At 37.7% G+C, this 25,814-nt stretch overlaps 1 protein-coding gene across 4 annotated transcripts in view; it reads left to right on the forward strand.

The window, feature by feature from the left end:
* Positions 1-4,094: 4,094 nt before the first annotated feature.
* The window catches only part of FNDC3A (fibronectin type III domain containing 3A), a 178,205-nt gene continuing 156,485 nt past the window's right edge, over positions 4,095-25,814 (forward strand). For 2 of the 4 annotated variants that reach the window (XM_032874032.1, XM_032874035.1), the window contains exon 1: positions 4,601-4,704. The gene's annotated coding sequence lies outside the window, so the exon portion shown is untranslated. Of the gene's footprint in view, positions 4,113-4,600; positions 4,705-5,114; positions 5,390-25,814 lie in introns of those variants that run through there. The other 2 variants (XM_032874034.1, XM_032874033.1) reach the window with 2 other exon arrangements.

The following is a 25,814-nucleotide window of genomic DNA, read 5'->3' on the forward strand; positions in this document are numbered from 1 at the left end:
AGAATAACGTGCCCAAGGATAACTAACCAGTCAGTAGTAGAGCTGAGATTCAAGCCCAGATATACCTGACTCTCCCCACAACACACACACTTTATACCACACTCCTTCTCAGAGACAAAGGGTGAAAAAGCTTCTGACTATTTTAACTGGTCTACCTCCTGATCAATTGCTTTCACCTCCCTCTCTTCTACCGGATGTATAGCACTTCTCCATCTGAAAAGAGGAGCAAAGGCAGTAGTCTTTTCTCTGACTCTGCCCAGAGTTAGAGCTCCAAATGTTGCTCAGAGAACTCAGTCGGCACAACACCTCCACATCGATCTGCTTTCCCATCTCTCTTCCTCACCAAACTCCACCCCCCCCGCCGTCTTCTTTAAAGACAAGTTTCCGCTTGCTCTTTGACTTCTTTATCTCTTTCTTTCTCCTCAACCCACTGTATCTTGTCAAGTGTTGTGACGTGTCTGAGATTTTATGTCCCTTGCAAGCTAATAATTTAGCCTGCTACAGTTTCTTGGGTGCTAGCAGAAGATCTGAGTCTTCTAGGTCAGAGGACTGTATTACATATGACACAGCAAGCAGCACCAGCTTCATGTTCACGGCAATTCCCTTGTCTCCCTGCTTTCACCTAGGGACAACATGGAGTGGACCAGGGGATGTCACATATGCAGTAGGTCTGCATCACAGCTGAGGAACGCAAGCTTAGAACTCCCCAAACTTTTACAATGGGCTGCAAACAAAGCTGTTTAACCTTCACCACAAAAGATGATATTTTCATGCTAAATGGTTAAAAAAAAAATCCCCTCTATTGCAGCAGTGGGAGACACTATTTCTACCTTCCAAGGCTGTCTGTTTATACAAACATCCTGGAAAAGACAGATAATCTGGAACCAAAGCTGCTTCTGCCTCTGCTCGTGAAACATACAGAAACATGACAGTTTTATGGAGAATTGTCTCCTAACATATTCTTGAATCTCTTCCTATTAATCATACAGAAGATGGCTGTCTTAAAAGTGCTCAGTAATCTCCTTCCTAATTATATGATTCAATAACCTTCTAGAATCCTTGAAGGGACCTCCAAGAACAAAGTCAACCATTCAGGAAGTATTTAAGGGGCCTACCACATGCCAGGCACTGGGTAAGCAAAAATAGGCACAGTCCTTCTCTTCTTGAAGAGAGCAATGGAAATATACTCAATATACTCAATATTCACACATATGTTGCAAGCTATAGGGTCATAGAGGGAAAGTATACCCACTGTAGGGGAGCGGACATGAACAAGGGGTCTTGAACTCCTCTGGGAAGTCAGAAATGTTTTTATTACTCCCTGAGTAAGAGATAAGATGGTTACAAGGAGAAGACTGGAATGTGCAGAGAGCCTGTGGCTGCTGGAATCACAGCACATTTGAGAAACTAAAAGGAGGTCAGGAAGTTTTCTATACAGGAAGCAAGGGGAGAGTGGTAGGAGATGAAACTGGAAAAAGTAAGACCTCATGCAGTCTGGTAGGCCACCTTAAGAATTCTAGTCATATATTAGAATAAAAGCTTGTTTAAAGGTTTTAGATGGAAGTGACATAGTCGTACTTGCTTTTAGAAAGATCATTTTGGCTGCAGGGGCACCTGGGCAGCTCATCAGTTAAGTGCCCAACTCTGGATTTTGGCACAGATCATGATCTGAGGGTTGTGGAATTGAGCCCCACATCGGGCTCTGTGCGGGGCATGAAGCCCGCTTAGGATTCTTTCTTCCCTCTGCCCCTCCCCTCATTCTCTCTCTCATCCCCTCTCTTAAAAAGTAATAATAAAATAACCAAAAAAGATCATTTTGGCTGCAAAGTGGAAAATGAATTGAAAGGGCTTAGATTGTATACGTGAGGCCAGATTGCATTAGTGGCAATTGGTAAAAAGTGGACCAATTTGAGAGTTTTGAAAGATAAAATTGCCAGGACTTGAAGCTACAATGAATATGGAAAATGAGGGTGAGGGAGATACCAGAGATGACTATTACAACTGGATAGATGAGGAGAAAGGAATACAGGAAGAGTTTATAAACTCAGTTGAACCACACTTTGTAGCTATAAGACATTAAGTAAACATGTCAATAAAAGAGTAGGTATCAGATTTGAAATTTAGGGGAAGGGTCTGGGCTAGAGACACCTCTGTCTCTAGCCCAGCATATATTATCAGCATATAGATAACTAAAGCCATTGGTGAAGATAATGATGTTTAGGTCAAGAGGTTATAATGAAAACAAAAAGGAGAGGAGAAGGAAACTGCACAGGAATTGGAGACATAGTACTCAGAAGTGCAGGAAAAAAATGCCAAGAGTATAAGGCCAAAGGAAGAAGTAATATTCAAAGAAATAATTGGCCAAAGTGTTGAGTATTGATGAGAGTTTAAGATAGATGATTGAAAATGACCCTTATTTTATTGAGAAGAAAAATGAAGTACTGAGAAGTGACTTGTTCAAAGCTGACGTAAATTCTTGTGCCTTTCTAGATTCCCAGAGAATTCATACTGGTGCCTGTGTTAGGGTTATTTATGTGTATGATTCATTCTCTCCACAGGACATAAATTCCCCAGTCCTCACTTGACTCAACCTTCCAGTGTTGCATATTGTTGACTGCAATCTTTATATCTACTTCAGTGATATTCTGGAATTATGTCTTAGTCTCCTTCAAAATAACTGTTCTTCTTTGTTGTGCCTATACATGTAGGAATGCCCAGGATACTTTTTAAAAATACAGTGTTTTAAAAAATGCCATTTCCTGTTCCCTGTCCCCTCCTCAGACAAAATCTTAAGGGGTAGATTACAAGATTCTGGCCTTTTAAAAAACTCCCAAGAAGGAAGCTTTGGAAATTACTAGCTTAGAATTAGGTTTGGAAACCACTAGCTTAGTCTCTAACCAAACAGAGCTAGGGTAGCAATATGGAGAAGCCACCCAACTTGCCCACACTCTGATAAATACTCATATTTTAAAACAATATACAGTTATGCTTCAGTTACTCCGAGATCAGCTTTCCAGCAATTTTGTCTGGAAGAGGGCCCAAACCGGAAGTTAAAGAAAGAAAACACCTCTCACAGGGAAAGAACTTTTGATAGTGAACAGCAATAAAAATATCTCAAAATATCACTTGATATAGAGTCACTGTCCTATTTACTGATGGGAAGAAAAAGATTCTCTCCTTAGCTGGCTGTGGATATAAATATCTGATCAATCATCACCTGGAGCCAGAGAAATGCCATCAAGAAAAAAGAGTAAAAAATAAACAGTAGAGTAGAAAGGATGAGGGGAAGGCTCAGAGTGGATAAAGAGACAGATGAGGAGATGAGAAGCAGTGACAGATTATTAGAAAAGGTGATGAGAACATTCCGCAGAGAAAAAAAAAAAGACATCACCAAAATAGTGATCCTATATACCTCAGCAATCCCTGGGACTTCAGCATATGGCCAAGGTATCATATTTGATGGTCAACCGTGGACAAAGGGTTTCATTAACCATTGTACTCTTTAAGAATGTAGGGAGTAAGTAGATTTTAAGAGGATTTCTGTAGCAGGTTTAAAATAAAAATACTGCTATATTAAAATGCAGCACAATGAACAAAGTGAAATAAAGCTAGAACAGGGAGCCTGGTTACATTCATCACTGTTTTTGAAGGGACAGTTACTGGAGTCGGACTCTCGGTCCCAAAGACTACCCCCTTCCCAAGACTTTTAGTGGAATCTGCAAAAGTAAGCAGCCCTGGCCGGCCCTTGGGAATTATTGCAGCGCCCCCATTGCTGGAGGTTTAAAGGAATCTCTGCTCCGTTCACTTGTAAGCTTCGCGTTGTTGTAGAAATTAAGGTAATGGGTTTTCATGCGATTTGGCTGGGGAACAGACCAGGAAACTAAGCCCCACGTTTTCAACTGAAGTAATTATCTAAATATTTTTGCTTGCCGTAGAGATCCGGGGCTCTAAGTGTTTAGGATGGAAAATATCCAACCCACTTCGCTTGGCTTCCTATTCCTTGGGGGAGTGTCTTTAAAAGCACCTGCCAGCGTTAAGTTCTTGTGCTTTCCGAAAGAGGCTGACCCGGCGCGTCTCAGAGGGAGCCTTTTACAATTTGGACTGAGAATTGCGTGAGTGGCCCTAGGAAGTCAATTAACTCCACATTTCCCTAGTGTTGCTCTCCGGCTGGCCGCGGCAGATGCTAAGTCGAACCTAGCGCAGCCAGGCCTCAGGACAGAGCGTGCAGCCCGGGAGGGCGGTGGGCGCCCTGGGAGCGGTAAGGGGGCGCTGGAACGCCCAGCGTTAGGGGTTCGGCGGGCGACTCGCGCTGCCGGGAAAGACCCGCAGGGCAGTAGGCTCGGGCGCGGGGCGGGAACGCGGGGTCCGGGCCGGCCGGGGACGCCGTCGGCGAGGCTCGCGCAGCCGCACTGGGCGCGCCGATTCGGGGCTCCTCCTCCCGGCTCCGTAGTAAGCATGGCGGCGGCGGCGTTCGTGGTCCCTCGGGTGAAACAGAAAGCGGGAGCTACGCGGAGAGGGAGCGAAGAGCGGGGCTGAGGCGGCGCCGTCACTGCCGGAAAACCACCCCAACAGTCAGTGCGCCGGCGGCCGCAGCGGCCCCGAGAGCTGGCTCTGCCGCTGAGGTAGAGCGAGAACGATCAGGAACCCGAAGAAGAGGCGCCAGGGTAGCCGCCTTCCTCCGCCTCTGAGCGGCGTGACTCGGAGGTGAGAGCGCGGGCGCTCCCATCGGGGAAGGCGGGGGAGACCGAGCTGTCCCATTCCCGTCGCGGAGCAGGCGCCACGGAAACCGTTAGGCTGGGTCTGAGGGGCCGCGGCGCCGAGCCGGGATCCGGCCCGTCGAGGGGCCCGGCCCACCCCGTCCTGTGGGCGCGCTGTGGACAGGGGGGAGTGGGGCTGGGGACAGGACCCGTCAACTTGTCGGCCACCTGCCGGGCCCGAGTCTCGCCCGCAGGCGCTTGTGGGGGGCGCGACTGCGGCCCCGCCACCAGCCGGAGGAGGCGGCGCGGGCGGCCTTCCCTCCTCACCCCCACCCCGGCCGGCGGTGAGCAGCGCCGCTCGCGGAGGCTCAGGGGGTCGTATACGCAGCCCGCCCGAGCAGATCGCCGAGCGGCTGCCGTGCCTTAGGCTTTGGCCGCCGGGCAGTCGCCGGACTTGAACGTTTTTTTTCTGAAGAGACTTTCCCCCGTTCATCTTGGGGTTAAAACCTCGAAAACCCGCCCTGGTGTGTTTGATCCTGTTTGGCTGGTGCCAGTACCTGGCCGTTCCTCTACGCGGCTGAGTTAACCACCTGTTCAGTCAGGAGGTTGATTCGGGGCTGCGGTGCTCGCCCTGTTTAACAACCTGGATCTTTGAACTTTTGACACGGCTGTGGAGGGACGCCATGCGTTAGGTAAAGGAAAATGAACAAATAATTTTGTCATACAGTCGGGAGCACAGCGGGCTGTTGTAATTGAAGTAGTCGTTGATCGTTCCTTTATCAAACAGCGTTGAAAACCTTGGGATATGGGGGGGGGGGTGTAATGGTTGCTGAGGTGCTAGGGATCGTGAATTCAGAGATTTTCTTTTGTGAAATTTTGTTTAAGTTTCTTTGGCCACCTTTGTGTCTAAGCATCTTCTAACTAAGATAATAAGCTGGTAAGATTTTTTTTTTCTTTTTGCCTTGTAATCCTCATATGTGTTCGGTATGGACTTCTAAAACCGAGCAACATAATTGTTTCTTATTGTGGTCTCTGTTTTTAGTTCTTGTAACCAAAGTTGGAGTGTTTTTCTGTATTATTAAAAATGAAATAACTAAAGTTGAACTGTTACTATACTATTTTACCACCATGCTATTACCAGCACCAGAGCTAAACATATGCCACTCAAGAAGTTGGAGCCATATGTTAGGTAGCAACTAATTGAGATTTGTGGCTGTGATCTTGTCTTTGGATAAATATTTAGTTTTTGTGTATTTGCTAAATCTGTAATTCTTGCCATCGTGTAAGTTTTGTTTGAATCACCTAAAAATATTCCAGAGGAATGATTCCTCTGCCTTTTTGGTATTTTCTTGGTTGAATTGATTTCTCTCGAGTAATGAGATAAAGTGCCTATTAAGACAGATGGTGGGCTTAACAGAAAAGAGTGATAAAAGGATTTTTAATACATCTTTTGTAACGTAGGACCTAAAATTTCCTTTCAGCTTTTTGGCCCACTGGTAGTTCTTGCCATCACTAATAATACTAGTTAGTGGGAAGAAAGGATAACTTAAGAGGAAAAAAAATCATTAAAATTTTTACAAATAACATTCTATTTAAAAATTTTAGCACTGTCCTGGTAAGTTTTACTGGTTTTTTGTTTGTTTGTTTTCATTTTCTTCACAGACCATTTCTCAATTTTCTTATGTAGGCTGACCTTTTATCCCAGGCTGGTTGCCATTAGCCACCTGTATGCTTTTGAATTAACTCCCTCTTTTTCCCTTTTGTCTCTCCTTTCAAAACCTCAAAATCATTGAATGTTTAGTGAATATAAACATTCTGGTTAACCCTGGCCTGAGTCAGATGTAATCATAAAGGCAGTTTCCTTCTTCCAAATTAATGATGTGCATTTGAAAAAACTGATGCTAGGATTATCATTTGGTGTCATCTGTGTCATCACTTCCCCTCATCATGTGAGTAACTGAGAGCTGATTCATTTTACCATGCATTTAATAATTAATTTTTTGTTGTAAGATTTCTACAGTATAATATTAGGCATATTTTATTACTAATTAAGAAAACTGTTTCCCTCTTCTCTGACCAGCCAGGCATAGGTCAGGACTGAGAGACTGTAAAACCCAGGACAAAAAGAAGGAATATATGATTAATATTCTCCTTGTCTTGTAGCTTTACTTAGGTAAAGAGCACTTAATTTATAATATGCAGTATTTTTAGTTTAAACTCATGGGTAATGTATATGATTGTTTTAAAACATTTGTTTTTTATGTTCATACATGCAAGTCTTGTGTACCTTATATTTAATAGTTTGATGAAGTACTAAAATTTTTTTTTTATATTCTGGGTGCATTTTTTTATGAAATTGAGTCTAGGTGTTATCATTAAGAGTGATGTAGGGATATGCCCATGCTTTCCAATTTTATTAGCCAGGTAATCAATTGATAGGGGATTTTTTTTTTCTCATCTCTAGCACACTTCAAATAAATTTAGAATTTTGAAAAATATAAAGAGTTAGAATACAGTGTATGTTTATCCCATTGAATCGTTCAGTGCTTCAGTTATCTATCACATTGCAAAAAAAAAAAGGGTTCTTATGGATATCAATGTCAAGAGCTGCTTGTTAAAAGGAAATTAATGGCCAATTAGTGTTGAAAGGCAAATTTTGTTCTTTTAACTTATATTGTAAGCTTTTATATTTTTAATATTTTGATCTCATTTCAAAGTATTATTCAGTGATCTTTTAATTTTATTTTTTATAAACATATATTTTTTTTTCCCCCCAGGGGTACAAGTCTGTGAATCTCCAGGTTTACACACTTCACAGCACTCACCATAGCACATACCCTACCCAATGTCCATAACCCCACCCCCCCAACCCCCCTCCCCCCAGCAACCCTCAGTTTTGTGAGATTAAGTCAGTGATCTTTTAATCTCTTGATCCTTATTTCTCTGTCCTTCCACTATTACAGTTTGTCTTTCACATACACTTTCTAAGTTTGCAGTGTAACTTATCTTCTTCCATCAAGTTATTTTGTGGGTGTTATCTTTCGGTATTTCCAATCACTTATCACCCATTACCAGTCCTCAGGTTATTTTTTCTCCAAGATAGAGAGGTACAATTGGGAGATGACTTGGGCTTAGAGGATGATGAGCTATTATTAAAGTGGGGATACTAAAGCAGTATGATATTTTTCCTTCAAGTTGTTTAGAAAATAGTTATGGATACTAGACTAACACACAGAAAATCATTAGCAAAAATATAAGCTGTTATTATTAAATTGTGTGGAAAGGACTGTAATTCGAGAGAAGGTGAGGCCACTGAGGGCTGGAAGATCATAGAAGGCATTTGTAAGAAGTCAGACTTGAAGCTTGGGGAAAACTTAGCAAAAGGAAAGACATTCCAGAAAAGATTGACATCCAGGGCTGGAAGTAGGAGCAGGGAGACCAGTCTGAGAGCATCCAAGGGTAAGTATTAAGAGGAAGAAAGAGAGAAGGTTGCCTACAGATTTTGGCTAAGCCCCAGGTCATGATCAAAAGGATTAGGCAGGGCTGGAGAAGATAATTTGGCTGTATCCTTAAGAACTCATCACTGAAAGAACTATGTGTCTACTTTGACATATTAATACCTTAAGCTTTATGTGTAAGGGATAGCTATATATGTTTTATATGTGTGTGTTTATTACAGCTTAGATCAAGAATAGCAAACTTTTTCTGCAGACTGCCAGATAGTATTTTACACTTTGCAGTTTACTTATAGTCTCTTCTGAGTATTCTTTTTTGTTTATTTTTTAAATGAGTTTTTATAAATATAAGAATCATTTTTAACTCAAGGGCCAAACAAAAACAAGCTCTCTGTGGGCTGTATTTGGCCAGTGGACCTAGTTTGCAGACTTCTGGCTAATAATTGGACTAGGTAATTGTCCTTACAGCACATGAAGTGAGATGCCTTATATCATTTGTCTACATGGTTGTTTGGTGCTGTTTGTTATGACTGTCATTTATATTTGTTCCCTCTGTCATAGTAAAAATAAAGAAAATGTGCAGAAATAACTATTACTGTAATTGTTATTTTGTGGCCAAACTTCTAGCAACAAACAGCCACTAGGTCTCAGAACTAGGAAGTGAAAGGAGAAAAACCTTTGAGCCAGGCCTTAGAGCAGTGAAAATAGTTACATCATGGCTTGATTTAAAATTTTGTAAGGCTAAGTATATCAACTGCCTTTTCTGATTTTACATAGTTTAAACTGAAACTGGCATTTTACAAACTTTGGCCAGGGTACTGGTGGCTTTTAAGTGATAATAGGGATCTGGTGGTAGGAAACCTTGTCTTTAAAAGTAGTCTAGGATGAGTTAATGAAGAGATAAACAGTTAAGTTAGATACCTTTCAGTAACTCCAAGAGTCACTGTGTTACAGAATAGGCTAATAATTGATATTTACATTGATGAGCTTGAGTCATCAAGAAAAGGTTGTGTCATGTGCAGATTAAGGCAAAGAAGACCTAGAAATCGCTTTTAAAATATTTCCATTAAGGGATGCCCAGGTGGTTCGTCAGTTAAGTGTCTGCCTTTGGCTCAGGTCATGGTCCCAGAGTCCTGGGATTGAGTCCCACATTGGGCTCCTACTCAGCAGGGAGTCTGCTTCTCCCTCTGCCTGCTGCTCCCCGTGCTTGTGCTGTCTCTCTCTCTCTGTCTCTCTGACAAATAAAATCTTAAAAAAAATTTTTTTTAATTTTTTCCATTAAGATTATTTAAATATAAGTTATGGTAATTTAAAGGATAAGCATCAGTTATTTTGGAAAATTCATTTACATGGAATAGCTCTGTGAAGTTTCTAAATTTATAGATGTGTATTTCTTTTTTTTTTTTTTAAGATTTTTATTTATTTATTTGACAGAGATCACAAGTAGGCAGAGAGGCAGGCAGAGAGAGAGAGGTGGAAGCAGGTTCCCCGCTGAGCAGGGAGCCTGATGCGGGGCTCAATCCCAGGACCCTGGGATCATGACCCGAGCTGAAGGCAGAGGCTTTAACCCACTGAGCCACCCAGGCGCCCCTATAGGTGTGTATTTCTGAAGCAATTATTTCCTTCACATTGTGTTTCATATGCCAATACCAGGTGAATAGTGGTGCCTCGGGGTTATGGTTGCATGAATGAATTGGCTAGTCATGAAGAGTAATGACATCATTTTGTGTCATCAGGAGAGCCAGAATATGGCATAGAACATTTTTTGATCTGAAGGCATTAGTAAATATGTTCTATACATGAAGGATAGTATTAGGTGCTGGAAAAAGCAAGGATGAGTAAGATGGAGAGTGGCCTAGATAAAATCAGTGTGTTTTCTTTTTTCCCCTCTTAAAAACATTAAAACCAACCAAACAAAACTTCAAAACTTAAGTTAATTTTTGTAATTTATTTATATTAACATTTTTCATACTTCGTAAATGTATATACTGTCTTATATTGTAGGGTAGTACAAACCTTTTGAACGAAATTTAAAACTAAATTTCCATCATGAATTGCTACGTAAAAAATTTGACTTTTTAAATTTTGCTTTAAGGGCACCTGGGTGGCCCAATGGTTAAGGCTCTGCCTTTAGCTCAGGTCGTGATCTCAGGGTCCTGGGATCAAGCCCTCTCTGCTCATCAGGGAGCCTTCTCCCCTCGCCCCCCGCCTGCCTCTCTGCCTACTTGTGATCTCTCTCTCTGTCAAATAAATAAATAAAATCTTAAAAAAAATTTTTGCTTTAAAGAGAAATTAACATTTCGGTCTCCAACCTCCCTTTTGCCAGAGCCTAAAACAGCTGGATCATTCCAGCTGTTTTGTTTTTTAGGAGATTACCATGGATCTTAGTTCCAGCTTTACCCTTATTAGCCATATGATCTCAGATTAGCTTTTTTTCCATCTTAAATTCCCAGTCATTAAAATTAAGAAAAATACCTATCCTGTTTTCCCCACAAAAATATTGTGAGCACCGAAAAAGATATTGGAAACCATGTAACCAAAGTACCAAGTAAGGGCTTATATTAATCCTGCTATATTGGAAGCAATGCAGTTTGGTTTTTTGGTGGTTTTTTTGTTTGTTTGTTTTTTGTTTTTTTAAGTAAGACCAGAATGAATTCAAGTTTTATCCTCCAAAGTTCTGCAGATGTGCTTCCACTAAACATTTAGTTCACTCAAAAGTTTTAACTGCTTTTTTGGCAAACAGATTGCATGTAAAAGCTTTCTTTCTATTCTTAATAATCTTTCATTGTGGTCCATATCCAATGCCTCTGTTCTTTTTGCAAGGGAGTACTGATCTTATATTCCAAGCAACTTCAGCTAGTCTTTTCTAGAGTGGGATAAAAATATGCAAAAGGGAATTCCCTAAGATTTTCTTTTTTTTCCAAGTGGAAGAAAGACTATTCCTGTATGTGGAGTAATAATATCCACTTGTTGAACTCTCATTGGTGTTTAGGCCCTGTACTTGGTAATTTTTTAAATCCTATACAGACATGCTGGATATATGGTAGTACTTTTATTTTACAGATGGAACTGTTACTTCTGATTCACTTTCAGATCTCTCTTTCTTTCTAGCTTTGTGAGATCTCTTCTATGCTTAGTCAGAAATAAAAGTAAATTTGATGTGTACTTTGAAATAAACCTTGATATAAAAGTTACCTAAGTTTAATAAATTAGATTGTATTAATCAGCCTCTATCCCAAATATCTAATAGATATTTTCTGTTTTCCTCCTTTAGAATCCACATTTCAACATACATTTGAACAGAATAAGTTAGAAAATTTAGGTGATTTCTTTGTTATTTAATTCCTCAGGGAGAGAAAAAAATCTTCCTACTTTGGGGATTCTATACAGGTGTTCATGTGCATTTTAAAGCACAGTTAAGACTTCTCTTTAAAAACTAAAGATATGCTTTCTTTTGCAGAAATAGATATTCTGTACAACAACTGCTTTTGAGATGGAGCTTGAAGGAGTAGTCATTTCCATCAGAATCAGTTTTTCTTAAGATTTGCTTACATTCTTAAAGTGAAAATATTTATAGTATGTGATTTCATTTTCTAGGGTTTTTTTGTTTGCTTAAGACAGGCATTCTCAATTTGCAGTTTTGTTCTTAAGACTTGATTTTTTTCCATATAATATTTTCATTTGCAGTATATGCTTTTTTCTTACACTTTTAGTTAATAGTTTTTTATTTCTTCTATCAGTGTTGGGACCAGCAATTTCTGATACTTCAGATCAGTAGGTGCATTATTATTCTTCACATGCCACTGTATGCTTGCAATTATATTTTTTATAAACATTTATGTATTTCTTTTAGCGGGGAGGGACTGAGGTGAGGGAGAGGGGATTCAAGAAGACTCCATGCTGAGTGCTGAGCCTGACATGGAGCTCCATCTCAGGATCCTGAAACCGGTACCTGAGATGAAGCCAAAAGTTGGATGCTTAACTGACTGTGCCACCCAGGAGTCCCTGCAGTTATATTTTTTTAATCTATTACTTGAACCTTGTTAAAATTGGCCTAATGTGTGTGGTAGAGTAGCCTTTGGAGAAAATGTAGGTGCAGTTTCCCTCTAATCCATCTTTCAGGCTGCTTCCAGACTAGTATTTTCAAAAACATGAGTTTTATTCAAATCATTGCTCAATTTTAGATATTAAAATCATACCACAATTCTGCTGCATCAATTATAATGTCTTTGGTCTCTATTTCAAAGTATATAGTCCATTGATATCATGTGACTATATTTATTCCCAGCTTTGTAGTAGAAAGAACATACGTTTTACAGTAGGCAAGTAGAGGTTTATTTATTGGCTTCCTCCCTTATTGGCTGTATATAAACATGAACATGTTACTTACCTCTATGGGCCTTAGTTTCTTCACTTTAAAGAGGGGTAATAAGAGGCTCTAACACCTAGATAACCTGTTGTTCTTTTCACCATTTATTCATCTATCATTTGTTAATTCTTGAAATGTCCTAGATACTATGAATGTCACAAAAATGAATACTGTACTCCTTCCCTCTAGTAATTCACAAACTGGGATGAAAGGTAAAGACATATAAACAAATGCATATTTAAAAATAATTAAGGGTAAGTAAAATACCTCTTCTCTTGCCTTTTTTTCACTTGTATGAATCCTTCTTGCCATTTAATACTGAACTGCCATGTTTCTGTAATACCCTCAATATCATGATTGTGTGCATATCATACTATAGCATATATATTTCTTATCTGTCTCAGCTATTAGTTTATGAACTTCTTGAGTTGGAACAGTACTGCTGTCATTGGCAATTTTTTTTTTTTTATAAAGGGGCAGATAGTAAATATGTAAGGTGTTTGGCTATATGGACTATTACAACTATTTAACTGTGTTGTAGGAGCATTAAAACAGCCATAGATAAGTTATAAACATTGGGTATGACTGTGTTCCAATAAAACTTTACAGAAACGGGACCAGATTTGGCTCACAGGCCTTAGTTTGGTGACCCCTGCCTGCCATGCTGCATACCCTATACCTGGCAAATATACAGCACTCAGTAAACAATAAATTAACATATATTAAATACTTTCTATGTTCTGACTGCTGTTCCATACAACTTTATGTATATCAGTTTACTTAATCCTTAAAACAACCCTCTGAGGTAGATAATATTGTCTTCATTTTAAAAATGAGGAAACTGAAGTAGAAAGTAAAATAACATGACTAATATCACACAACTAGTTAGTGAAGGATTAGGGGTTTGAACCCAGGCACCTGACTCCAGAGCCTTGGCCAGTTCCAATGTATTAAATCCCAGGAGTATAATATTGATTCAGTGTTAGGAAACATATTGACATAATTCAGTATATTCATAGATAAAAGAATAAAACTATATGATTATCTCATTAGTGCTAAAATTATCATTTTCTAAAATCAATTGTCCCTAATAACTGTTAATAGGAAATAACCTTGTAATGGATCTCTATCAGAAACCTGTATTAAATGTCACAGTGAAATATTAGAAGGACTTCCGTAAAAAGATAGAAACGTAAAGTTTGTCCTAAAGTCTCAGCCAGTTCATTAAGAAGCAAGAAAAATAATTAACCATTAAATAAGGGGTGTGTGTGGGATAGGGTGAGATATTATCAGTGTTGGTATTTGTGGTTGGTATGATTACCTACTTAGAAAATACAAGATAGTCAACAGAAAAGTATTTGAGTCACAAAGAGATTTCAGTAAACTAGCTGGCTATAACTTAGATTATTCTTTAACTTTCTTATACACCAGCAGTAGCCAACTATGAAAACAAAAAAGTAGAAGCTAAAATTATAAAATACTTAAGAACCTTCTAAAATATACAACAGCCACATAAAGAAAACTATAGGAAGATCTGAATGGATGGAGAGCATACTGTATTCCTGAATGTAACAACTTAATACTATAAAAATGGCAGTTCTCATCAAATGAGAAAATAGTCATTATAATCCTAATTAGATTATGGTAGGATTTTAGAATGGAATTTGACAAACTGATGTTTCAAGTTTTGAGAAGGTGAAATGCATAAGAATGGCCAAGTAAATTTCAAAAACAAACATAACAACAGTGAACATACCTATCAAAAGTCAAAACATACTATAAAATTACAGTTTTTTAAAAAATAAAAATTTGGAGGAGGAATGAGCATGTTGATCATATGAACAGAATATAGAATTCAGGAGGAACTCCATGGATACAGGAGAATGTCTTGTGTGATAAACTAGTAATGGAAGAGCTAGTCTATAAATGGTGTGGGACAATTGACTGTCCAGTTGAGGTAAAGATAATTAGGGACCCTGTTTGTGGTACTATCAAAACTGAAATCTAGATGGGCTAAATATAAGTGAAGTGGCAAAGTTTAGAAGTGAATTTTTTAAAACATTTTGGAGTAGAGGAGGCCTTTCAAGTGAGACATCAAACTTAGATGCCATTAAAAAAGGCAAGCAACTGAATTGCCAAATAACAGATTTGACATGTAATAGACAAAGCTAATATTCAGAGTATACAAGGTATGCTCTCAAACCAGTATGAAAAAAAAAAAACTGGTAGAAAATAGAGAATGTAAGTAGGAAATTCATAGAAGTAGAAATAGAGAGAGCGTATAAAGTTTTGAAGAGTTATTCAACCATGCTACTATTCTGAGAAATTCAAATGAAAACATCAGGGAGATAGGATTTTTTTAAAACCTTTGTAATAAAATTAACAAAAACTGGACAACCTTAATATTACTAAGTAAAATTGGAAAACAAAGTATAAATAGTCTCATCTTTTTGAGGAGAAAAGTTCAACAGTACCTATGAACTTTAAAAGTGCTTTACTTCTGAACAGATTTTTTTTTTCTGTATAAAGATACTGTCAGGTTCATATAGAATATTATATGGTTATTTCTTGAAGAGGGGGAAGTGTATGGAGAAAAATGGAAGCAGTTTCATTGTTCAACATTAGAATAGTTAAGTTATGATATGCCCTTATACGGTAGAATATTAAGCAGCCTAGAAAAGAATGGAAATAGATAACAAATGTACTTCTTTAAGAAAATATTACAGTATTTCACATGAAAAAGAAAGACACTGACTAATACATGTCATTTGATTTATACAACAACCAAAAAAACTAGAAAACCTTATATATACATAGGTAAGTTCAGAGAACAAGCCAAAAAGTATACCTTCCACTGTGGGTAGCTGTAGAAATGGAAGTTGAAATTAGGAACAGGAGGAAGAATTTAAAATGATGACTATATATATGTTCTTAAGTATAAAATGTACAACTTTTGTGAGGTAACAAAAATAATAAAACATAAGAAAGTTTGGATTTGGCAGTTATGATTAGTCCTTGTTAGAGCCACACCTTCTTGTTGGACAGTCTTAATTTATGTCTCTTTTTTCTATGTAATTTTTAATAACACTTCCCTTCATTCACAAGCTTTCCATTTGGTGTCTGAAATCATTGGTGCATTTAAAACTAGCACTTTCAGTATAGCAGTGGGTCAGAAACTGTTACCATAGATTAAAGAAGCAAGAATTATAGATAAGTGATTCTCAACCTAGACTTATAGATAGGTGATTCTCAACCTTTATAACCTTGCCTGCAAAACAAGACAATTTTAGTGTACTTTATTTTCTGAATATCTATTATAAAAGCAGTTTTTTCAAATGTAAAATTACAATATTGAATATAGTTTTCAAGTCTCATTTGTCTAGATATTTTTATTCCTCACCCCCTTTCTGTATTAGAACCTAATATTTTAAGAAAGTTGGTGGTAAATTCTAGGATTGATGTCATCAGCTTGAGCTAAAGGTAGACTAAAAAGAAGGAAAATTTTAAAAAAAGAAAAAAGAAAAAAGATGATTCCCCCTCCTTCACTTTTCCCTTTGAGCCTGGTGGTGGGTTTAAGGAAGGCACGTATTGCATGGAACTGGGTGTTACAGGTAAACAATGAATCATGGAACACTGCATCAAAAACTAATGATGTATTGTATGGTGACTAACATTAACAATAACAATTTTAAAAATAAAAAAATTTTTAAAAAGATGGGGGAAGATGAGCATGTTTAGAGGCAATAATATTTAACTCAGGCATAATAATAGATTTATAAACAAAGAATCTGTTACCTCAGAAAGGGCAATGTTAAAACACTGGGTTCTACAGAAAAATCTTTCTTACAAGAAATACAGAAATGTTTCTTGATTTTCTCATGATGTCTTATAAAATTCTCTATTTAGAAGGAAATGTTAAATATGGTGAAATTACAGTGAAGCTACTTCAATAGCTTTTACAGGGGAATACAAACCCTTCTCTTGCGAGCCTAGATGCCAAGGCGTTAATTCTGGTCAGAAAATATTCGGAAATAAGAGGTTTTAGTCTTTAATTCAAAGTCATTCCGATACCTATAAGCAAGAATTTGAAATTCTAAAAAAGCAAAGTGAATATAATATATAAGCCAGCATATTTTAAAAGGACAATAAAGTATTTGTAAATGAAAACAGAATTGCCCCAGATATAATTACCTTGGGCTCTAAAGGTAACCCAAGTGCTCTGAAAACATCAGCTAGAACTGTAAAATGGGATTTAAGACAAGGGCACTTAGAAAAAAAAATTGTTGGTCTTAATTATGTGTACACTCTGTCCTTTAACAGATTGGGGTTGATTTCTTAGAAGCAACTCCTGCTCTCAGTTCCCTTGGTTTCCTGACTGGATGTATCTTTTTAATGTCTTTTTCATCAGAAGTGCCTTTGAAGTCTATTTTAACCAGATTTTCATGTTAGTATTAAGGTGTGATTTCCTAGTGGGGGGGATGGGAGCTATATCTCCTGGCGGCCTAATTAAATTAAGTTATATATAATGTGTCTGGCATTGGAGAATAATGATAGTGGCCATCAACTTCTCCTTCTTTTTTTAAACCTCTGTTCATTTATGTGGGATAAAAGACTGAGACCCACCCATCCTACTCATTTTACTTCTCCCACCTTTCCAGTGGACAAGGAATTAGAAAATAAGTTATAGTAAATTTGTGGCTAATGATCTGTATAAATTACCACCTACTTTTTAAGGAAATGTGTTTTATATACAAGATATGTATTTGCCTTTATTAGGTTAAACCATGTGAAATCATGTTATTTTAATATTTTTTACCTCAGAAATGACAATTTCATATGGTTCAATACATTACAGAAAAATGCCCTATGAAAACTGCCCTATATATAAAAACAGGTTATTGCACTTTCATGAAAACTATGTTGTAAGTTACTTAAATAACATAAATTCATAAATAGCAGATCAATGAACCATATATGCCAAATTAGAAGGTTTATAAATATATCTACTTAAACAACAAGGTAAACTTATAAGCCAAAAATATCACTAATGTATATATACATCATTGTACACTATTGGGTTAATCAGCCTTCTCCAAAAACCAAATTGAATGGGAATAATAAAGCTAACCATACGTTAATTTATAAATAAAAGCTCCTGGACTTGAGAACCATGACCCACTGAAGGCACTGCAAAAACCAGGGTAATCGAAGAGGGCACTGATGATAGATAAACAGATAGTGAAGTATCCTTCTGCAAATTGTGGGAATCCTAACTGTATTGCATGGCAGCTGAATGTCTTAGCAGTGAATTAGAGGCCCAAGTAATTTTTTGAAATGTGTTAATTTTACTTTATACATTCTTTTAACAAATTTTATTAATAAGAGCTCATTCTGCAGGTTGCTAGTAACACTTAGTCTTACACAGAATTAAAGTCCACAAAATTGTGTGTCATTTGTCCAAAGCATCTGTAAAAAGAACATTGATTTTTCTTTTAGTTCAGGACATATCAAGAGCACACTGCCATTGGTGAACCCTGGACCATATTTTTAAAAAATCATGCTTTTAAAGCGTGGTCATTTGGTTTCTATTTATAATAAATTCATTCACCTTTCTAATGTCCACTGGGTACATTAAAAATTAGGAGTAGTGTGAGGCACATGGGTGGCTCAGTCATTTAAGTGTCCAACTCTTGATTTCGGCTCAGGTCGTGATCTCAGGGTTTAGAGTTGGAACCTCACATTAGGCTCTGACCTGGGCATAGAGCCTGCTTGGAATCTTTGGAATCTTCTCTCTCTCTCTCCCTTTGCCCCTCTCCCTCCCTCAACTATGTATGCTAACTCTCTCAAAATAAAAAAGGAAAAATAAGAGTAGTGAATTTGTAATGATATGTAATGATATGATAATATGTTGGCTAATTGGTGCCTGGGTGACTCAGTGGTTAAAACCTCTGCCTTCGGCTCAGGTCATGAACCTAGGGTCCTGGGATCGAGCCCTGCATCTGGCTCTCTGCTCAGCGGGGAGCCTGCTTCCCCCTCTGTCTCTGCCTGCCTCTCTGCCTACTTGTGATCTCTGTCTGTCAAATAAATAAATAAAATCTTTAAAAAAAAAAAAAAAAGAAAGAGTAGTGAATTTGATTCCCTGTCAAAAGTGAAAGGAACTGAATTTATTCTTGTGCCTGAAAGAACTTAAAAAACTAGAAAAAAATGAAAGAGTGTCACTTAGGATGTTAGAAATCAGGCAGTGTAAGGGGGTAAAGAAGGCAAGCCCTATCTTTGGACCTGATTATTGCCAGGAGAAAGTTTCCAGAGCATGGCACAGGGGAATCCCAAGTGGATAACAGCTGACTCTCTGAGTTGATGGAGCTTGCAGTCCCAGGAGACTAGACTATGCAGAACAGAGTACCAGAGAGCAGAAATCTACACAGAAAGAGGACCTCAAAGATCTGGAAAGAGTCCCCCTTGATCATTTAGCAGAGTATTGGTAAATGCATACATGTAAGGAAACTACTCAGGATTAGAAAAAGAACCACCTAAAACGATTCTATAGAACAGTATCCAGGCTCACACAGGGCCAGAAATAGTGCTGCTTTCTACCAGCTAGAGTAGAATGCCTCATAATTCACAGGGTATTTGGTAGAGTACTCTGAAGGATCTTGGCTCAGTAGTGGAAAAAAATTAATCCTAGACTAAACACAGCTCTGTTCCTGTCTAATGTAAAAACACAGTTCTGTTGTTGCTTAAAGCACAACCCAAGTCACTTAACCACATCTCAGAACAAAACTCAAAAATACTTAGAGGAATGCAAAAATATCCAATAGCCAACAAAGTAAAATTTTTATCTGGCATTCAGTCAAAACTACTAAGCCTGTGAAGAAGCAGGTAATAACAGGAGAAAAATCATTGACTTAAAACTGACTCCAAAGTGATATTGATGGTGAATTAGTGACCAAGAACATTAAAACATTATGACTGTATTTGATATGTTAGAGAAGGTAGAGGTAAAATTGAGCATGTTAAATGGAGGGATCTTCTAGACTAAAATTTCAGTGTCAGAGATAAGACACGTGGGATGAGATTAATGGCATGCTGTACATTGCCAAAGAAAAGATGAAGACATAGCAATAGAACTTATCCAAAATGAGGGGCGCCTGAGTGGCTCAGTTGGTTAAGTGTCTGACTTTTGATCTCAGCTCATGTCTTAATCTCAGGGTTTTGAGTTCAAGCCCTGTTGGCTCCATGCTGGGTGTGGAGCCTCCATTTTAAAAAAAAGAAGAAGAAGGAAGGATCCAAAATGAGATACACAGAAATGAGAATAGTTTAGAAGATGAACTGGAAAAAAAAAATAAATAAGCACCAAAATTTTTCCAAATTTAATAAAATCTGTAAACCAAGAAACACCATGTAAGGACAATGAACAAAATGGCATCAAGGAATATAGTAATCAAATCAGTTAAAACAAGTGACAAAGAGAAAAGAAATGTTAAAAGCCACCAAAGAAAAGCAGATCAAAGGTAGGGGTAACAGCAGATTTCTCATGAGAAGCTATTTAAGGTAGAAGATAGTGGAGCAATATCTTTGAAACACTAAAAGAAAAAAAAAAAAAATCATCACCTAGAACTCTTTACCAAGCAAAAGTATCTTCAAAAACAGGCAAAATAAAGACTTCTCAAACGTAAAAAAGATGAAAGAATGTTATTTTAAGTCCTGTACTAAAAGACATGTTAAATGGAGTCCTTTAATCAGAAGGAAAATTAAACCATAAAGATACCTGGACCTACAGAAAGGAATGAAGAGCACTGGAAATAGTAGCTATTGGGTAAATATATATGATTGGACATTTGACTGTGTAATGTAAAATTGACTGTGTAATTGAATTAAAGGACAATTGACTGTGTAATGTAAAAATAATAATGATTGTAAGGTTTAAAACATGTAAAAGCAAAATATATGATAACAATAGCACAAAGCTAAGAAGGGGAGAAATTGCAGGTATATTGTTGCAAGGGTCTGATACTTATACCTGAATTAGTATGTTACTTGAAGTTAGTGTATGATAAGTGAAAGATGCATGTTATAAGCCTTGAAGCAACCACTAAAGTGGCAAAGAATAATGGACTGTAGGCCAAAAAGGGAGATAAATGAGGTAACAATAATTGAAATAAAGCAGATAAAGAAGAAAAAGGAAAAAACACAAGGAGCAAATAAAAAACCAAGATAGTACATTTAAACCCAGCCTAAGCACTGTAATTAAAAGGCAGAGATCAGTGGATTAGATTTTTTTTTAAATCAAGACCCAGGTATATCATATCTATAGGAAATCTACTTTAAATATAAAATACATATGTTAAAAGTAAAAGGATGCAGAAGATATGGCATGTTGAGCCTTTACAAAAGAAAGCTGGAGTTACTGTATTAGATCAGAAGTTAGATTTCAAGGGTGCCTGGGTGGCTCAGTCGTCATTAAGTGTCTGCCTTCAGCTTGGGTCATGATCCCAGGAACCTGGGATCAAGCCCCACATCAAGCTCCCTACTCAGAGGGAAGCCTACTTCTCCCTCTCCCACTGCCCCTGCTTGTGTTCCCTCTCTCACTGTCTTTCTATCAAAAAAAAAGTTAGATTTCAGAGCAAAGACTATTATTACCAGGGATAAAGAGGGTCATTTCATAATAACAAAGGAATTAAAGCATCAGGAGGACATAATCCTGAATTTTTATGCATGTAACAAAAGAGCTTTAAATTATGATGGAACTGCAAAGAAAAATATACAAATGGATATTTTAGTGGAGATTCCAGTACCCCTCGATATTGAATAGAACAAGCAGAATATAAAACTTAAAAATATAAAATTTCATGAAGAAAACATAAGAGAAAATCTTTGTAATCTTGGATTAGGCAAAGAACTCTGAGGTACAACACCAAAATCACCATCCATAAACCAAAACATTAAGTTGGACTTCAGAGTTGGGAACTCATGTTCTTCAAAAGACATTGGTGAGATCTTTGCAGATGATGTGATACTTTATGTGGAAGACCCAAAAGACTCCACTGCAAATCTGCCAGAACTTGTACAGGAATTTAGTAAAGTGTCAGGATATAAAATCCATGCACAGAAATCAGTTGCATTTCTATACACCAACAACAAGACAGAAAGAGAAATTAAGTAGTCAATCCCATTTATAGTTGCACCCAAAACCATAAGATACCTAGGAATACCTAAGAGGCAAAGAATCTGTACTCAGAAAACTATAAAGTACTCATGAAAGAAATTGAGGAAGACAGAAGGAAATGGAAAAAGGTTCCTTGCTCATGGATTGGAAGAACAAGTCTTGTCAAAATGTCTGTGCTACCTAAAGCAATCTACACTTTTAAAGCAATCCCTATCAAAATACCATCCATTTTTTTGGAAAGAAATGGAAAAAATAATCCTAAAATTAATACGGAACCAGAAAAGACCTCAAATAACCAGAAGAATGTTGAAAAAGAAAGCCAAAGTTGGTGGCATCACAATTCCAGACTTCAAGCTCTATTACAAAGCTGTCACCGTCAAAACAGCACAAAAACAGACACATAAATAAATGGAACAGAATAGAGAGCCCAGAAATAGACCCTCAACTCTATGGTCAACTAATATTTGACAAAGCAGGAATGAATGTCCAATGGAAAAAAGACAGTCTCTTCAACAAGTGGTGTTGAGAAAATTGGACAGCCACATGCAGAAAAATGAAACTGGACCATTTCCTTACACCACACACAAGAACAGACTCCATATGGATGAAGGACCTCAATGTGCGAAAGGAATCCATTAAAATCCTTGAGGAGAACACAGGCAGCAATTTCTTCAACCTCAGCCACAGCAACTTCTTCCTAGAAGCATTGCCAAAGGCAAGGGAAGCAAGGGCAAAAATGAACTGTTGGGACTTCATCAAGATCAAAAGCATTTTGGATAGCAAAGGAAATAGTCAACCAAACCAAAAGACAACTGACAGAATGGGAGGAGATATTTGCAAACAACATATCAGGTAAAGGGCTAGTATCCAAAATCTATAAAGAACTTATCAAACTCAACACCCAAAGAACAAATAATCCAATCAAGAAATGGGCAGAGGGCATGAACAGACATTTCTGCAAAGAAGACATCCAGATGGCCAACAGACACATGAAAAAGTGCTCCACACCACTCGGCATCAGGGAAATACAAATCAAAACCACAATGAGATACCACCTCACACTAGTCAGAATGGCTAAAATTAACAAGTCAGGAAATGACAGATGCTGGCAAGGATACGGAGAAAGGGGAAGCCTCCTACACTGTTGGTGGGAATGCAAGCTGGTACAACCACTCTGGAAAATAGCATGGAGGTTCCTCAAAAAGTTGAAAATAGAGCTACCCTACAACCCAGCAGTCGCACTACTGGGTATTTACCTTAAAGATACAAATGTAGTGATACAAAGGGGCACATACACCCGAATGTTTATAGCAGCAATGTCCACAATAGCCAAACTATGGAAAGAGCCTAGATGCCCATCAACAGATGAGTGGATAAAGATGTATATATATACAATGGAATACTATGCAGCAATCAAAAGAAATGAAATCTTTTGCACTGATGTGGATGGAACTAGAGGGTATTATGCTGAGCCAAAAAGTCAGAGTAAGACAATCATATGATCACCCTGATATGAAGAATTTGAGAGGCAACGTGGGGGGGTGGGGGTAGGGAAGGAAAAAATGAAACAAGATGGGATCGGGAGGGAGACAAACCGTAAGAGGCTCTTAATCTCACAAAACAAATTGAGGGTTGCTGGGGGTAGGGAGGTAGGGAGAGAGTGGTTGCATTATGGACATTGGGGAGGGTATGTGCTATGGTGAGTGCTGTGAAGTGTGTAAACCTGGTGCTTCACAGACCTGTATCCCTGGGCTAATAATACATTATATGTTAATAAAAAATAAAAAATTTAAAGACATTGGTGAGAGAATGCAAAGATAAGCCACTGACTGGGAGAAAAATCTTCAAATCACTTGACAAAGGACTGATATCCAAAATATATAAAGCATTATTAATAACTAACAAACTGAGTAACAAAATGGCCAAAAATATTGAACACCTTCTTAACCAGAAAGCTATACAGAAGGCAAATAAGCAGTTTTTGAACATAATTACTCATATGGAAATTCAAAGGCAGGATTACAAATAGGAAGCTTTGGAGGGTGATAGATAGGTTCATTATCTGATGTAATAATGGTTTCATGGGTGTATTCATGTGTCAGTATTTATCAAATTGTGTACTTATAAACATGCCATTTGATAAATGTCTATTATACCTTAAGTTATTTTAAAAATCTAGTTGGCATGGTATGTACTTGATGTATGTTTGTTTAACCTATAGGAAATACTAGTTTCAATCTGAGAGGAAAACTGATTTGGATCCTAGTATATTGATTTGGCTGAATTATCCAAAGGCAGTTTCAAACTTGTTACTTTACAAATATTTTCTCCTCCTCAAGGAAATTATTTTAATGTATTTCTTGTTTAAGAAAATGAATGTATTCACATCTGGGATGGGGCCTTCAAAAATGAAGTAAACCTTAATGTAAACAGCTTGATATGTTCATTATCAGTTAATACTTATGTAAAAATTAGTGGGGCATCTGGCTGGCTCGGTCAGAGGAGCATGCCACTCTTGATCTTGGGGTCATTTGTTCGAGATTACTTAAATAAAAACTTAAAAAAATACGTAAGTAAAAACTAGTTTTGATCACTATGGTCTTGGGACTAGCAGCATTAGGTTAACCTGGGGACATACTAGAATGTGAATTTGGGGGTCTTACTCCATACCTGTTGAATCAAAAACTAGGTGTAGAGCTCAACAACCTGTTTAATAAGCCCTACTGATGATTCTGATACATGCCGAAGTTTGAAAACCAAGGTCTTAGAGGAATGGGATTAGGAGTAGAATTTTAGATGCTTAGATACCAGTAGTGGTAGAATTTGTTTCAAGATGTCTCACACAGTGGCATTCTTAAGATTTGTATATTTCATCATATGCACATTTAGCTTTCAAATAACTGAGTATCATGAATAGTAGTTACTGAAACATGGCTGATGTGTTTGGTGATGAATATAATAGTATCTACACTTTGAAGTATTTTTTAGTAAAAGATGAATAGAGAAATGCATGCAGTAAAGAAAAATGTTCATCTTGGAACCTACAGAGCTAGTACATACATGATCATGATTTAATTATTTCAGCTTTCCTATGGATTTGGAAATTTTCATAATAAAATGTAAAATGCTCACGTTACTCCTTTTAAAATTTTTGTGCAAGAGAATGAAAGATGCCCACATATGCTCTTAGACAAAGTAATGATGGGTGGTAATGAAATTTTAATATCTTAATTATAGGTAGATATAAAAGACATTGTTTCAATATATTGTTGCTATATTCATCTTAGAAATGGGCCATTTGAGATTTTTCTAGTCATCTTAAAATTGTCATCTCACTAATGTTCTCTAGATTACCTTCATTGGTTGACCTTTTTTTTTTTTTTTCTTTCGAAATTTGAGGGGACACAAATACACAATCCATCGCATCCTGTTATGAGGCTGTTTGAGTTACTATTGCTGCATAACCAGTTTGCTTCAAACACAGTTGCTTAAAACAACCATGTTAATATATTCATGGATTCTGTAGATCAGGAATACAGAAAGGGTACAGCAAGGGTAGCTTATTTGTGTATCATGATGCTTGGGGCCTCAAGATTGAACAGCTGCAGGTGTTGTCAGTGTATTGATGATGTGGGACAGGGATCATATGAAAGCTTATTCACTCAAATGGCTAATCCCTGGAATAGAAGACTAGCACTGCCCAGTAGAGTACCTATGTGTGGCTGCTCCATATGGCCCTACTTTCTTGCAGCGTGGCTGTCTGAGGGTAGTTTGACTTATAACATGGTGGCTCAGGGCTCCAAAAGGATCTGATGGGTTTTAGCAAACAGGTGGTAGCTGAGTCACACTTTTTGATTCAGCTTTGGAAGTCACATAGAGTTACTTCCACTGCATTCTATTACTTATAAGCAAGTCACAAAACCACACAGATTCAGGGGAAGGGGAAATAGTTTGCCTCTCTTGATGAATAAGCAGCCAGATTCTAGAAGAGCATGTGGGATAGGAGATCTTACAGCCATCTTTGGAAAATACAGTCTGTCATAAAGGCTTTGGAGTCCTCTGAGTAAAAAGAGTTGAAGGATGGAACTGAGGTAATGATGCCAGAGATGGAGAGACATGCTTTGTAA

This window comes from Lontra canadensis, unplaced genomic scaffold, assembly GCF_010015895.1.
Source record: "Lontra canadensis isolate GAN:19392208 unplaced genomic scaffold, GSC_riverotter_1.0 scaffold51, whole genome shotgun sequence".
NCBI classification, from domain to species: domain Eukaryota; kingdom Metazoa; phylum Chordata; class Mammalia; order Carnivora; family Mustelidae; genus Lontra; species Lontra canadensis.